Source organism: Acartia tonsa, chromosome 3 (genome assembly GCF_053477335.1).
Source record: "Acartia tonsa isolate MP-2025a chromosome 3, ASM5347733v1, whole genome shotgun sequence".
Classification (NCBI taxonomy): domain Eukaryota; kingdom Metazoa; phylum Arthropoda; class Copepoda; order Calanoida; family Acartiidae; genus Acartia; species Acartia tonsa.
Window position 1 is genome coordinate 39,695,104 of NC_137262.1, and position 14,308 is coordinate 39,709,411.

Genomic DNA, 14,308 nt, shown 5'->3' on the forward strand with positions numbered 1-14,308 from the left:
GTGTGAGAAATATGTGAGTTACAGTGTAACTTTCTAGATATATTTACCTATTCTCTTTATCTCTGTTTATATGTGTGAGAAATATGTGAGTTACAGTGTAACTTTCTAGATAAATTTACCTATTCTTTTTATCCCTGTGTATATGTATGAGAAATATGTGAGTTATAGTGTAACTTTCTAGATAAATTTACCTATTCTCTTTATCCCTGTTTATATGTGTGAGAAATATGTGAGCTTTAGTGTAACTTTCTAGATAAATTTACCTATTCTTTTTATCCCTGTGTATATGTGTGAGAAATATGTGAGTTATAGTGTAACTTTCTAGATAAATTCACCTATTCTCTTTATCCCTGAGATATATGTGTGAGAAATATGTGAGTTATAGTGTAACTTTCTAGATAAATTTACCTATTCTTTTTATCCCTGTGTATATGTATGAGAAATATGTGAGTTATAGTGTAACTTTCTAGATAAATTTACCTATTCTCTTTATCCCTGAGATATATGTGTGAGAAATATGTGAGTTATATTGTAACTTTCTAAATATATTTACCTATTCTCTTTATTCCTGAGATATATGTGTGAGAAATATGTGAGTTATAGTGTAACTTTCTAGATAAATTTACCTATTCTCTTTATCCCTGAGATATATGTGTGAGAAATATGTGAGTTATAGTGTAACTTTCTAGATAAATTTACCTATTCTCTTTATCCCTGAGATATATGTGTGAGAAATATGTGAGTTACAGTGTAACTTTCTAGATAAATTTACCTATTCTCTTTATCCCTGTGTATATGTATGAGAAGTATGTGAGTTATAGTGTAACTTTCTAGATAAATTTACCTATTCTCTTTATCCCTGAGATATATGTGTGAGAAATATGTGAGTTATAGTGTAACTTTCTAGATAAATTGGATGCATATTGTTTTTATATGCAAAAATTCAAAATTTTGAGTGGTCAGCCGCTGTTTGTTGCTGTTAAGCTGAAAAGATTATTTGGTGGAATCGGCTTTAAGTAGTACCTTTTAATAATGGATGTAGAATATATGTGGATATTATGACAGGGGGAAAATTGTCGTCAATTCAGCTCGGTAACAAGGACATCATTTATTGGTTAGTTCGTTCATCCAGTAGGAGTGAAGGGAATGGGGTATTGAGGGTGAATAAGATGAATCGTTATTTTAACCAGATACAAGGTTTCACTTTATTAGAGTACGTGGTAATAGGTGTAAGATCCAAGTAATAATAAATCCATTAGTTTACTGCCGCTCTCATAGATGTACGTACATAAATAAAAGAGGTTCAAATCAGCTGGATACCAACAATGAAATTAATTCGGAAAGAAATCACGAAACCTATACGTGTTCTTCAGCTGTCGTTGGGGGGCAGCACATCGTTTCTTCTCCATTTGCCCCCCAAATATCATTTTAGATTTATTTCTCTAGTTGGTGATACCTTATTCCTGGGTGTAAATGATCAGCTACTTATTGTTTGACATCTTCTAGTACTCATACTTTGACTGAAGCGGCTATCATTCCATATTTTAAATGTTGGAACTTTATGTTTTATTGCCTTTCCACTCCCCTGCGCCCCCTTCCTCCCTCCTTTTGAGTACTTTTAATATAAAAAGATCTTGGCAAGTTAAACAAGGATAAAAATATTTCATAGTCGTAACAGATACTAAAAGATTTATCCTGTATTTGCTGTAAGAGGAAGTACTTAAAGGTATAGCTACTCTATAATTAGTGTATATTTATCCGACATTTACTCATGGATTGCAAAGAAATTGGCCATAATTTTCTAATTTATTGAAAGAGTAAAAAAACGTAAATTCATCAAATAAAACTATCCTGTTTTTTTTTTGCTGCGTTATATATGAATAAAGTTGCCCTTACTTAAAAATAAGTTAGAGATGAAATTATTGAAATAATATAACTTGATATATCAAAATCTTGATCTTTGAGTGTATGTAACATCTTACAGCCAATCCTGAATTGTATAATAGCTTCGCTCCTGAAAATATCAATCCGAATTTTTATGAGACATAAGATTTCCAGTTTTATATGTGTTGAAGGAAACTTATGATGTAATATCAGCATAATATAGAAAAGTGGGTCAAATTTTGGACTTTATTACAATATTTAGACGATTTTATTAGCTGAGCTCTTATGCCAAATCAAATATTTGATACTAGTGGCTGAGTTCTATGGGAGAATGAGAACCAGATAACAGACATACTGAAAAAGTATGTAAAGCATCGTATTTTAGATAATTGTTCACGAATATCAAATTAAAAACCGCAAAAATAAAACTTTTTGTTAGCCCATGAGCTAACAAAACTGCTTTATTTTTAAAATTTTCATTTTTATACCCGCGAAGAGCTGTCTCTAACATTGATAATAGTTATTTATCGCATCAATAATTGTTTTTTATCGCACCGTATTATAAACAGATTTCTACGGATGTAAAATTGTACAATTATAAGATTAAAACCAGTTTAGTCAGCTCCAAGATGACGAAGGCACGGTCTAACAAAACTGGTTTTAACGTTACGATGGTACATTTTTATATTTATATAAAACTGGATATAATACGATACGATACATGATTTTTTCAGTGTGGCAAAGAACCAGTTCTTATTCACCGGATATTAATCGGTTTCGAAGCCATGCTGTGAATTACTATTATGAAAAAATTGAGTCTTTGCCGAACGTATGGACTGAACCAACCTTGTTATAAAATGATTCGACGAAAAGCTGTGTGTTAAGAAAATTAAAAAGAAGTTTTGAGGTTTCCAATTGTATTGAATACTGACTTTTTTATTCATGGGGATTTCCTGGGCTCAATTCTTAAGAGATTCTATTTATAACACTGTTAACAAATCTAAAGATATTATTCTATTAAAATTAAATTGGAATCCGAATAAAGATGTTAAATTTTATCACAAAGGTTTTTAATCTTTATCAATCCTTTTTGTCAGTATTACTGAGCAACTAAAATGTTAACATATTTAAGAATATAAACAAAACATTTTAAGAATCGGACCCTGGGGGTTGAGAAGTCAAAAGAGAAATTAAAATGTTTAACATGCAAATTAAGATCAAGATAGGCCAATCAAATGGAAATTTATTAAATGTTTATCGTATTAGGTGGTAGAGCCTCTAGAAGCTAGTGGAGCAGCCCCTAGAGTCCTCTAGGGACCTTTAATGGGGAAGAGGTGTTAGATACCTAACCCAAGAAGAACCAATCTTTTTCTAAGTTATTAAAAGCGAAGCTTTTCTATAATTAGGATAGGTCCGTCCGTCCTACCGTTCGAGATAGTTAGCTTTTATTCGTTAATTGAGGCATGTTAGAATTGTCCTATCGATTTCAAACTTTGCATGGTGATTCCTGTAGTAGTTAGGTACGATTTAGAAAGCGTAGCAACTTTATAATCATTACCAGAATGTCCGTACGTCCATTTTAAACATGTTGATTTTTTTACTTTTTTAAAAACAATTTTTTATGTGATAAAAACATCCGATTGATCTGATTTTTTGATTACTGATTCCTATTACAATAAGGTACAATATTACGAGCGAAGCATCTCTATAATCAAGTATTAAAAATTTCAGTATGTCCTTAAACAGAATTCTGTATTTAAGAAGTTTTGCAACAAATTTACGTATAATTTTGTCAAACCTTATATTTTCATTTTTTGCATATTCAGTTCTGATACTCAACAAAAGTTAATGTTCGTCTGTCATATCGTTTCATTGCTTCGCTTTTATGGATGTTGTCATCCTTGTTAAACTATTGTTTGTTCTGGATTTCAAAACTAAAAAAAATCAAGATTTATTAATTCTGGGTATTCATTTTTACATTATTGATGGATATTTTTAGTAAAAGAGAGGAGTTGCATAAACTTAACTTGAAAATATGTAGCATTTTGTATTCCATCAACTTTTGTGTAGCTTCCATGAAAGCACAAGCCAAAAAGTTAAATAGTTTACATCATTGAAAGAAAAAGTTTCGTTGTGTTGTAACAGTAGCTTTTGATAGATTGTCTAAGGTTAGGTTAGGTTAGATAGATGTTTACCCCGCAGTGTTAGGAAATTGGTCCCGCAGGGTAATATCCCACTGTACAGTCTAAGAATAGGAGAAAAACGACTGGGAAAAACGACGAAACCTGCTACTTCGTTTTCTTTCCATTAGCCAATAGTTTTATATTGCCTCAATTTAATATTATATATTTTATAACAGCAGTTAAATCTTTAAATGATATCAACTTTAATGTCTAAATTTCTTAATTAAACCAACTAATTTGTTGATTAATTTAACTAACACAGAGGCTTAAGATCTATATTTATTATGACGAAGAGATTATCTTGAATAAGTGTAGGTTAATCTCCTCATTCATTAGATAATTTCTATCCTTGCCAACTTAGTTTCATCATGTATTAGGTATTAAACTAATTTATTAAAGTATCATTTCAAAATAATTTCTTTCAATGAAATTATTTAACATGGTTATTTTTTATATATCTTCACATCTCTCTATCAAATCAATTACAATTTAGAGAAAAATCAACTCAATGGTAGACTGCATATTGGTGTATTATATTTTTAGCACTACTATAGATTTGTTATTATATTATTTTTTGTGATAGGGTGATGAAGCAGCCACCTAAAAATAGCAGCAACTCAATAAAAAGTTTTTGTCAAAAATATTAAAAATCAGTATGTTTGAAATGGACATACAGACTTTATGGTAACGATTATAGAGTTGCTAGGCTGCCTAAGTCATGGCTAAATGAAACATCATGCAAAGTTTTAAACTGATAGGACAATTTTATTATGCCAAAATTAACAAAAAGAGCAAACTGTTACGTACGGACGGACTGACCATAATTTTTACAATAGTTATTTCAAAGTTTGATTGTAATCATACCCCCTGATCAATTATTACATAACTTTTTTCTTCTGTATAGGCTTAGTTTTTAATGATTTTAATGTTTAGTTAATGGTAATAGCTTGTAAAATCTGTAGAAAATATACCTTACTAGAACCAAACTTATTAGCTAAATTTTGTCACATCTCTACAAGATTAGAGCTACTCAAAATTAGTTTTCCACTAAATGCATAGACGTCCAAGGGGGGGGGGGGGGTAATGGGGCGATTACCCCCCCCAAAATTTTTTTCATTTTACCCCTCCCATTTAAAATTTACCCCTACCCTGGGGGAGCCGTAGGCACCCCCAAAATAAAAAATCTCTAATAAAAAAAATTTTTGCGCGCTTCGCGTGCATTTTTAATACTATATATTTGATAAAATTTAAATTACCCCCCCCAAAAATTTTACCCCGGGGGTAAATTTTGGGGGGGGTAAACTAAATTTACCCCTGCCAACAGATTTCAGGGGGGGTAATTACCCCCCCCCCCCCAAGCAAATTTTACCCCTGGGGTAAAAATTTTGGGGGGGATAAAAAAAATTGCGGCGCGCTTCGCGCGCCATTTTACCCCCCCCAAAATAAAAAGCTTGGACGCCCCTCACTAAATGCTTGACTATTTTAACAAGTAGGATTAACTTCCCACTTATTTTAGAATCTGCTGCAATTATTCCACAATCCCTAGACAAGCTAACATAGTCATTTTTAAAAAAAAATTCTATACACCCTGACAAAAAATGTCCTAATTATGGTTCTTATTTTGATTCAAACCAGTTTCTCTGATATCTTTATTGTAAGTAAATCATATACTAACTAGTAAATATACAATAATTTTAATATTTACAACTGATCTTTTATATAATAGTTGAAAGTATATTTCCTTGCAGACAATAATCCTTGTTGTAAGACTTTCTCTGAATGCAATGTTGATGGTATAAAAATTGCAAGGGCTGCATTGCACTGCATTGTTCCAAATTATGATACGAGTTTATTTTACAATCTTTTCTTCCTTATATCCCTTTCATACAATCAGAGAGTATTTTCTTCAATGTTAATGAAATACAAGTAGAATTGTAATATATAAAGCAATGATTTTATTTAAACTATGTATATTGTAATGTATATATATTAGATGTCTTTAGATAAGATAAATCTTCTAAAAACATTTCAGAGGCCTAGCTGATATTGCAGCCTTACAGTTAAAATAAAATGAGTATTGATCAGGAAAATCTTCGAAACAATACTTACATAATTGTTAGCCAATTTATGTTGAGCATATTTACTAATTATTAGAATATTAATAATCATATAACTTTATATTTAAGAATACTTTCTTTCTATTTTAACAAGCACAAATAGAAAAATGACACATCCGCACAGACTAAATTGTTGTATAATCCACATTAAAACTGTACACCTTAATATAGCCAAACATACTTATTGCAATATGCAAAAATACACAGGGTGCCTGGCGAGAAGAACTTACACACAAATATTCAGGGTACTCAGAAAGGTGTTTAAAGTTTCCATTATTACAATTACAATAAAACTAACATTTGATTGTTCAATATGTTTTTAAAGAACTTCATTGAAGAATAATATAATTTTTAAAGCAACATAAAATTTGAAACATTTCATTTTTTTCATAATTCGTTTTCTAAAAAGGAAAAGACTTTTTTGAAGATGAAAAAAAGTTTTCACTTTGAACAAAAAAGAGCCTAGAAGATTTTTACAAACACCCTGTTTAAATTGCATCAGAATAGATTTACATCACTATTGAAACTTCTTCTTGATTTTTTCAAAATTTTACCTAAATAAAAAATGTAAAAAACATAAAGTTACATGACTATGATAAGTAAAATGAAAACATTTTTTACTAGACACTCCGTAACATACACCACATATACAACACAGAAATTGGAAAAGTTTTTTTTATTTTGTGCAGGAAGTATAGTACAAGCCAAGAGAAAGTATTATTACTTATTCATTAATTTTCCAATTATTCTTATAGTCTTGGGCAAAATCTTCCTTGTTTGTGCAACTTTTTAAATTTTTTAAATATTTTAAAATTAAGATGAAAAAAGCTGGTTAAATTTAGAATGTAAGTATAACTTTTTGAAAAATTATAATTTTATTGTTTTATTCTAAAAATATAGCAGACTTTTTCACTGATTCAAAAGTATTACATATTTTCTGCAACGTTTTATGACTTTATTACAAGAAATAGGTCCAAGTAATTTTTATTTGTTTACTTAAATTATTTTTTTTTCTTTCGAATTCTCATTGATTCGTATTTGAATTGCTAGTGGCTATGATCCTTGAAAACTCTAGGGGAGCTTATGAAGAAAGTGAGATAGGTAAATATCTAATTTTAATCATTGATGTGCGTTACAGACCGTCCGACAGTGGTCACTAATGAAATTTATCACAGACACCAATAATACTGAAAATGTGTGCAAGTTATAAAGTACAAGGTAAATGTCTTAGGTATTACTGTAAAAGTTTTATCAATGTTTGGTTATATGAATAACTTTGTTTAGAACATTTTGATTACTAAAACAGTTCAAAAAGATGTACTGTACAAAATTGGACCCTGAATTAACCATCTTAAATCTTTGGAACGCTAAAATACAGTGCAAACTGTACCTTTTCATACAAATATATACTACTAGTATAAGTTTTGATACTTTAGTCGTTTCTATTGAATAGGTATCATAAAATAAAAAACTGAGTAGAGGATTAAAACTTTCGGCACCTTCCTTTTAGGATAGTTTGAAAAGAGTACCCACAAAGAAACTTTAGAAAGGATAAGATTTGAAAAATAAAGCATTATCAGGCAAAATAGAGAAGAAAAAAAGGCTTTGAATTATTCTCTATTTCTTACACTTTTAATTATTGTCTAATACATGATGCAATCTATAAAATTATCTTCATGCAAATACAAATTTTATTATTGGTATGGTAGACTATTTTGTAGTTTTAAGAGGGTCGAGGCTGACATTTTACCGACAATATTGTGACTGCTTATGTTGATATAATAACTTTACAAAATTTTTATATGGTCGACCTTCTTACGCTATGAATGAGAGGGGATGTTCTTTATGCTAATAGGATAAAAATTTGTTCCCTACCTGTACGTTGAACAGTGTAAAAGTGGGCAGATTTAAGAATTAATTCTACCAGGAAAGCTTTACTCATTGTCAAAAATTGGTTGTAGTTCTAATTTAGTTTTACTAGCGATATGTTGATATTATATCAGCTGTGACCAGTCTTATTGTCGACGTGAATATTGTCAAAAGAAAGAACCATATTAAAAATAATTGTCGATATTATATCAGTCACAACAACTTTTTATTTAAGGCATATAGTCCAAATAGAATCATAAAAAAATGCATTTTAACCTGGCTATCCGAATTGGTTTTAAACAGTATTCTTTAAAGAATAAGAGAATAAAAACAAAAAATAAGTATTTGCTCAATATTTACCAAAAAAGTTTGTTCTTACCAAATTTTGGACAAAAACTAATTTAAAATTTACATAGAGTAGCTATGCTATTTATAAAACATGTTTCCTGGAAAGATTGATGTAAAATATCGGGTACCATATGCTTTAATCAGTAATATAAGGAAGCCTGTTTTCGCAACTACAGTTTTCTAAAAACAATATATAACAGAACATTTTTAATAATATAAGTTTAGTCTTTTTCTTGTTTTTTTGCACATAATCCTTGATCATATTTCCTAAATCATCTATGCCAATACTCTTGACTATATTTAACAGTATAGGTACTACATTCATGCAAAATCTTGTTTTTAATTATGGTTCTTGACTGAACTTCTCTATAATATAAGATTCCTGAGTTTATAATAAACATAAAATATGTCTGAAATCCATATCATTTCTGTTTGTCTAATTTTAAGAGTGAAACATGAAATATAAAGTTAATACATGACATTGTGATTTTATCTTATTTGAAAACTGAACCTATTAATGGTTGTACCTTTTGTTAATTTATTACCAAGTTACCTATCCCAATACTCCTGAGTACATTATACACATAAAATATGTCTGATATGAATTTCATACAGAATATTAAAATCTCGGCAGGAACCAGATAAAGTAAAAACAATAGGTTTAATATTAACTAGATGACTCATGAGTCATTTTAATTATAAGAAAAGTAGAAAAAAATTTTGAAAAGTAGATTTGTTAATCAATAAAACAATTAGAAATTAATTGACTAAATGTTTAAAGAAATTAAACAAATATTAAATAAGGCCAAAAAATGAAATTTTTAGCACCCCGCGACTTAGTAAAAGGTAGCGCATCCGCTCGTTGCTGGAGATGTTATGAGTTCGATTCTAAGTCCAAATCTTTTAAAACTAACGCATAGTTACTGCTGCTATGCCAGATGCACTTCTCAGATAATAAGAGTAGTGTTATTATGAAAAAACAGGCACAACTCATTACCATGGACAGTTTTGATTTACAGACAAAGGTCTTTGGATGTCTTTAAAGTATTTATAAAAAGTGAACTAAACTAAGCGAATTAATGATATATTTAATTTTAACTATTTTAACTTAGTGTGTCTGTCTTTATATGCAATACCTCTTCTACTCTACTCTATTGGTTTCTTTGTTTAAAATTGTCCAGGTTTATTTTATATTATTCATATTACATAATATATTAAGTAAACAAGGACAATAATGACACATTTCACAAGTACATAAAAATCTAAGTTTTTGGTAATATTTGATGGATTTTTTAATCTTATCAATTTAAATTTTTGATAACTTTTATTTGAATTATAAGTTTAAACTCTGATGAAATAATGAAAAAACAATTCCGACGTTTGTTTCATAAAATGAATTAAGGATTAGCTTCCTTTCACAATATGAATTGTGTGTAACTGTGGCTTCCAAGATTTGCAAATACTTTAATTTATAGTAAATTTACCAAACTGAGGGCTTGAGATCAAACTGTGAAAGCAGGGTAGATCTGAAATTTTGGAAACAGTTTCAAGTTTATTCTGAATGAGTGTGATAGGCACGTGTGTGTGTAATATCTTATATGCAGAATAAAGTCATCATTAGGCAGATTTTAAAAGAACCTTCGAAAGTCTATAACAGATTTTGAAGCCAAACTAAAAGACTCACTTATATCTGAAGCGCATGAAAAAACTTATAAGGTTTTTTTTAAGTGTTAATGTATAATAAGCTGCTTTGTTCCTTTCATCTGGAGAAAGAAGGTCAATGAATGAGCCTATGATCATTATGAGACCTATGTGAAGTTTCCCTAAAAGAAGGAACGCAATGGGTTCAGTGATGAGTGAGATCTTAACAGACAAAAAAAAACCTTACAACTATATCTGAGGATTTTAAATTTACTGACTTAAACAAAGCATGCAATGCAAATTAGGAATACCGTTTTAAATTTACAATTAGCCAACGGATTTGTATTAAAAACTTATTACAAAAGTACAAAAATGTAACGAAATTTATACTTGTTGATATTATAAAATCCAGATGACAGTTTTTGGTAGATTTATCTCTATCTTGTTGCCTGAGAAAATGTGAGTGTAATATACCTGACACCATAAGAATAATACAAAAATCCTCTCAATTTTCAATGAATGATTTTTCTGCCCTCCTTCTATGGTTATATTAAAATAAGAACAATAAGTTCAAAAGTAGCAAAGCTGTTTAAATTAATAGGCAAAAATAATTTAGAGATAGACAGATAAAAAGATGGAAAACGAGAGAAAGAGAGCAACTAGTAGCCAGGTAAGGGTCAAGTGATGGAGAAAAAAAAACAGGTTTATGTAACCACTAACCTTATCCGGACCTACTAACGTTAAGATGTTTCCTTTAAAATTCATTTCATTTTGTTGAAGGGGTCCATTAGACAATGAAGGGAAGTTGATATTCCGTGCATGTGTGAGGAATATAGTAAGTCTAAATATATTATAGTAGTATAACACAGGGAGGGAGGGGACATTGGGCTCTTTATTACACTAGTCCCCATAGTTTTACATTAACGTTTTCTTGTTTGTTGGCTTAACAACTTTGGAGATTGTTAAGGAATTCTATTGTTAATTCTTTAAGTTGAGTGTCTATAAATATTTCAACCACATATTCTAATCTTCATAAGAGGTAATTTTGTGGTATCATCATTGGGGATAAACATCAATTTACAGGCCATTGTCATATCCCTGTGTATTACACAAATACTTTCTTACACCTTTCAGGAAAAAAAGTTTTAAAGTCAATATGTTCAATGAGATGTCTTTTTAAAATTTCTATCAAATAATTTTGAAAAATAAACTATGTCTGATTCTTTTAGCTTTTAAATGGCATTGAAAATGAATAAGAATAAAAATCTAAATTTTAGTCCTGGCTCTGCCTCACTATGTAATGAATATAATCCCCATTAGGTAATTTTCTAGAAATCACATTTAGGATAAATAGCAAGATAGAACTTAGTAATTAGACTCTTGGAGACAGCAAGTTCATCACTGCTATTTTTTTTGGATCAGTAATATTTGACATAAAATCACTTCACATAAATTCATTTTACATAAAATATTTCACATAAAGTATCATTTGACATAAACTTATTTGGCATAAAGGTACATTTGACATAAAAACGTTTCACATAAACTCATTTGACATAAAGGTACATTCGGCATAAAGGTATACTTCACATAAAGGTACATTTCACATAAAGGTACATTTCACATAAAGGTACAACTGAAATAAAGGTACACTTGACATAAAGGTACATTTGACATAAAGGTACATTGCATGGCAACCGGTGAACAGAATCTCAGTTCTGCACCACAAGCCTCGCACAACTGAAGTTCCCATGTCTATACAGTCATATTTATATGAAAATATTTTTAGAAGATTTTCAATTTTTTTTTGAAGATTTTCAATTTTTTCTGGAAGACTTTAGAAATTTTTATTTATTATTAAAAGAAAGCAAAATTACCTCAGGGAAAATCTTCAAAAAAAAATTTTAAAAATCTTCTAAAAATATTTTCATATAAATATGACTGTATAGACATGGGAACTTCAGTCGTGCGAGGCTTGTGGTGCAGAACTGAGATTCTGTTCACCGGTTGCCATGCTCGGGGAAAAAAATGACAACCTCGGGTACACTTTGAAATGTATCTTTATGTGAAACATTTTATGCCAAGTGTACCTTTATGTCAAATTTACCTTTATGTCAAGTGTACCTTTATGTCAAACGTACCTTTATGTCAAATGTACCTTTATGTCAAATGTATCTTTATATCATATGTACCTTTATGTGAAACGTTTTTATGTGAAGTGTACCTTTATGGCAAATGTTTTTATGTCAAATGTACCTTTATGTGAAGTGATTTTATGTCAAATGTTTTATGTGAAATGAATTTATGTCAAATGATATTATGTCAAATATTACTGATCCGAAGTGATTTTATGTCAAATGTTTTATGTGAAATGAATTTATGTCAAATGATATTATGTCAAATATTACTGATCCATTTTTTTTATAATTACTACGACACTTTTCTCTTTCAATGATAAGCATGTCTTCTAGTTGCTAATTAAACTCACTTTTTGTCTTTGGCTCTAGAGAAAAAAAAAAGATTTTTATTACAGCTTTATTGAAATTAAGATGTCCATTACGGCTCTACCTCTACATCAATTTTTAAAAAAAGAGACGTCGTTTTTTTCTATATTTTGCTCAAGAAGAAGGTGGCTACGGTCCCTAAAGTGACATGCCTTAAGTCATAGACTGACCAACCAACGAACACACCAGTGTGTGAAATTCAGCTTTGCTTCTTACAAACTGTTATGTCAGCAGAAATGTATACTTTCAAAATATATTGCATAAATGAGATTTGTGTCTGAGGAAAATCATTCACAAATCTGAAACTTTTCTAAAAAAATGTTTCAAACTTCTTTTATTTACATATCTAAACTGCAACTTCATTAAAGTTGGATACATTCTGCTTTTATCATATGTTAAATTCTAAGTTGTTATTTGTTTTGTATTTCTTAATCAAAGACAATTTTGCAATTCTCGAGATCCTTTATGTAAACACGTAAATTGTATTTTGTTAGCTTCGTTTCCCTCACTCTGCCAGTATGTATGTTGCACATATTTTATATTGCAAATATCATTGCTGTTCATGGTCAAAAAAATATTTTATAGAATAGTTACCGTTACATCTTAAATTCGATTTAATGACATAAAAATATTTATATAAATCATATTTTAAAATCTGGTTTAATGTTTTTTTTATGAAGCCCTAATATTAAAATTTTTGAAGAAAGTAAAATCTAACTTTATATTTTAATTTGTATTTCTATCTGTTTGCCCTTTGAGTTTCATTTTTTTTAATAAATACAACTTTGCAAACTATTATATATACATACATACAACACCATTCCAATTTTGTGTAGCTCAGGTGTTTTTATTTGTAAATGTTTTCTAGTTTTTGCTGTGGGTGTAAATCCTTTCCTTCAACTTTTATCTGGAGAGGCTTACAATAGTTTTGGTGTTTATACTTTTTTACTAAAGATATATCAACCAGTAGCCTCATATAATTCAATAAAACTGCAAAACATGACACATTTGAAATTTTGAATTACACAAAAAAGATGATTTAATATTTCCCCCTTAGACTTGAAAAAGCTGCTTCTATTTCTAAATTATTGTTATTTTATTTATTTAGAAATACTTTCATCTAGGTATCATACTATCAAATTAAAATTTTGAATAGACCATCGTATTATAGACAGCTTTCCGCTGATATTAAAATAAAACAATATTAGATTAAAGGGACTGTGAACGTAAATTTTTCTCATCTTAATATCAAATCTTAACATTATCTCATTCATAATATCTCACAGATAGAGCAAAACGCGCTTTTGTTTGCTTAAAAAACGGCTTTTTCCGACGATTTTTATAAGGTACGGGGAAAGGAAGAAATTTTCCGTATTATATAAAATGTGCATTAAATTGCTTTTTTCTCCCATTATAGCTAAAATTAAACTTTTTCACATAGTTCTAGATTTTTCCTAACAGTTAAGCTGACTTTTAACATAATTCTTGCTTTAATCCAATGTATAGTTACTTAGAAATTGATAAAATAAGCAATATTTTTTTATTGAAAACCAAATACAAGAACAAAGCCAGAAACAGGTTTTTTATTAGTATCCAATTAACTTTAAATGGCCCATCTCTTGCCCACCTTTAATTACAAATTTGTAAATAATAAAGACGCAATGTTTCTTTATAAACAGTCTGATAAAAGTGTAAACTAATTCTCCAAAGTGGGTTATTTATTGTTTAACACAATAAAAAAGGATATTATTATTTTATATAA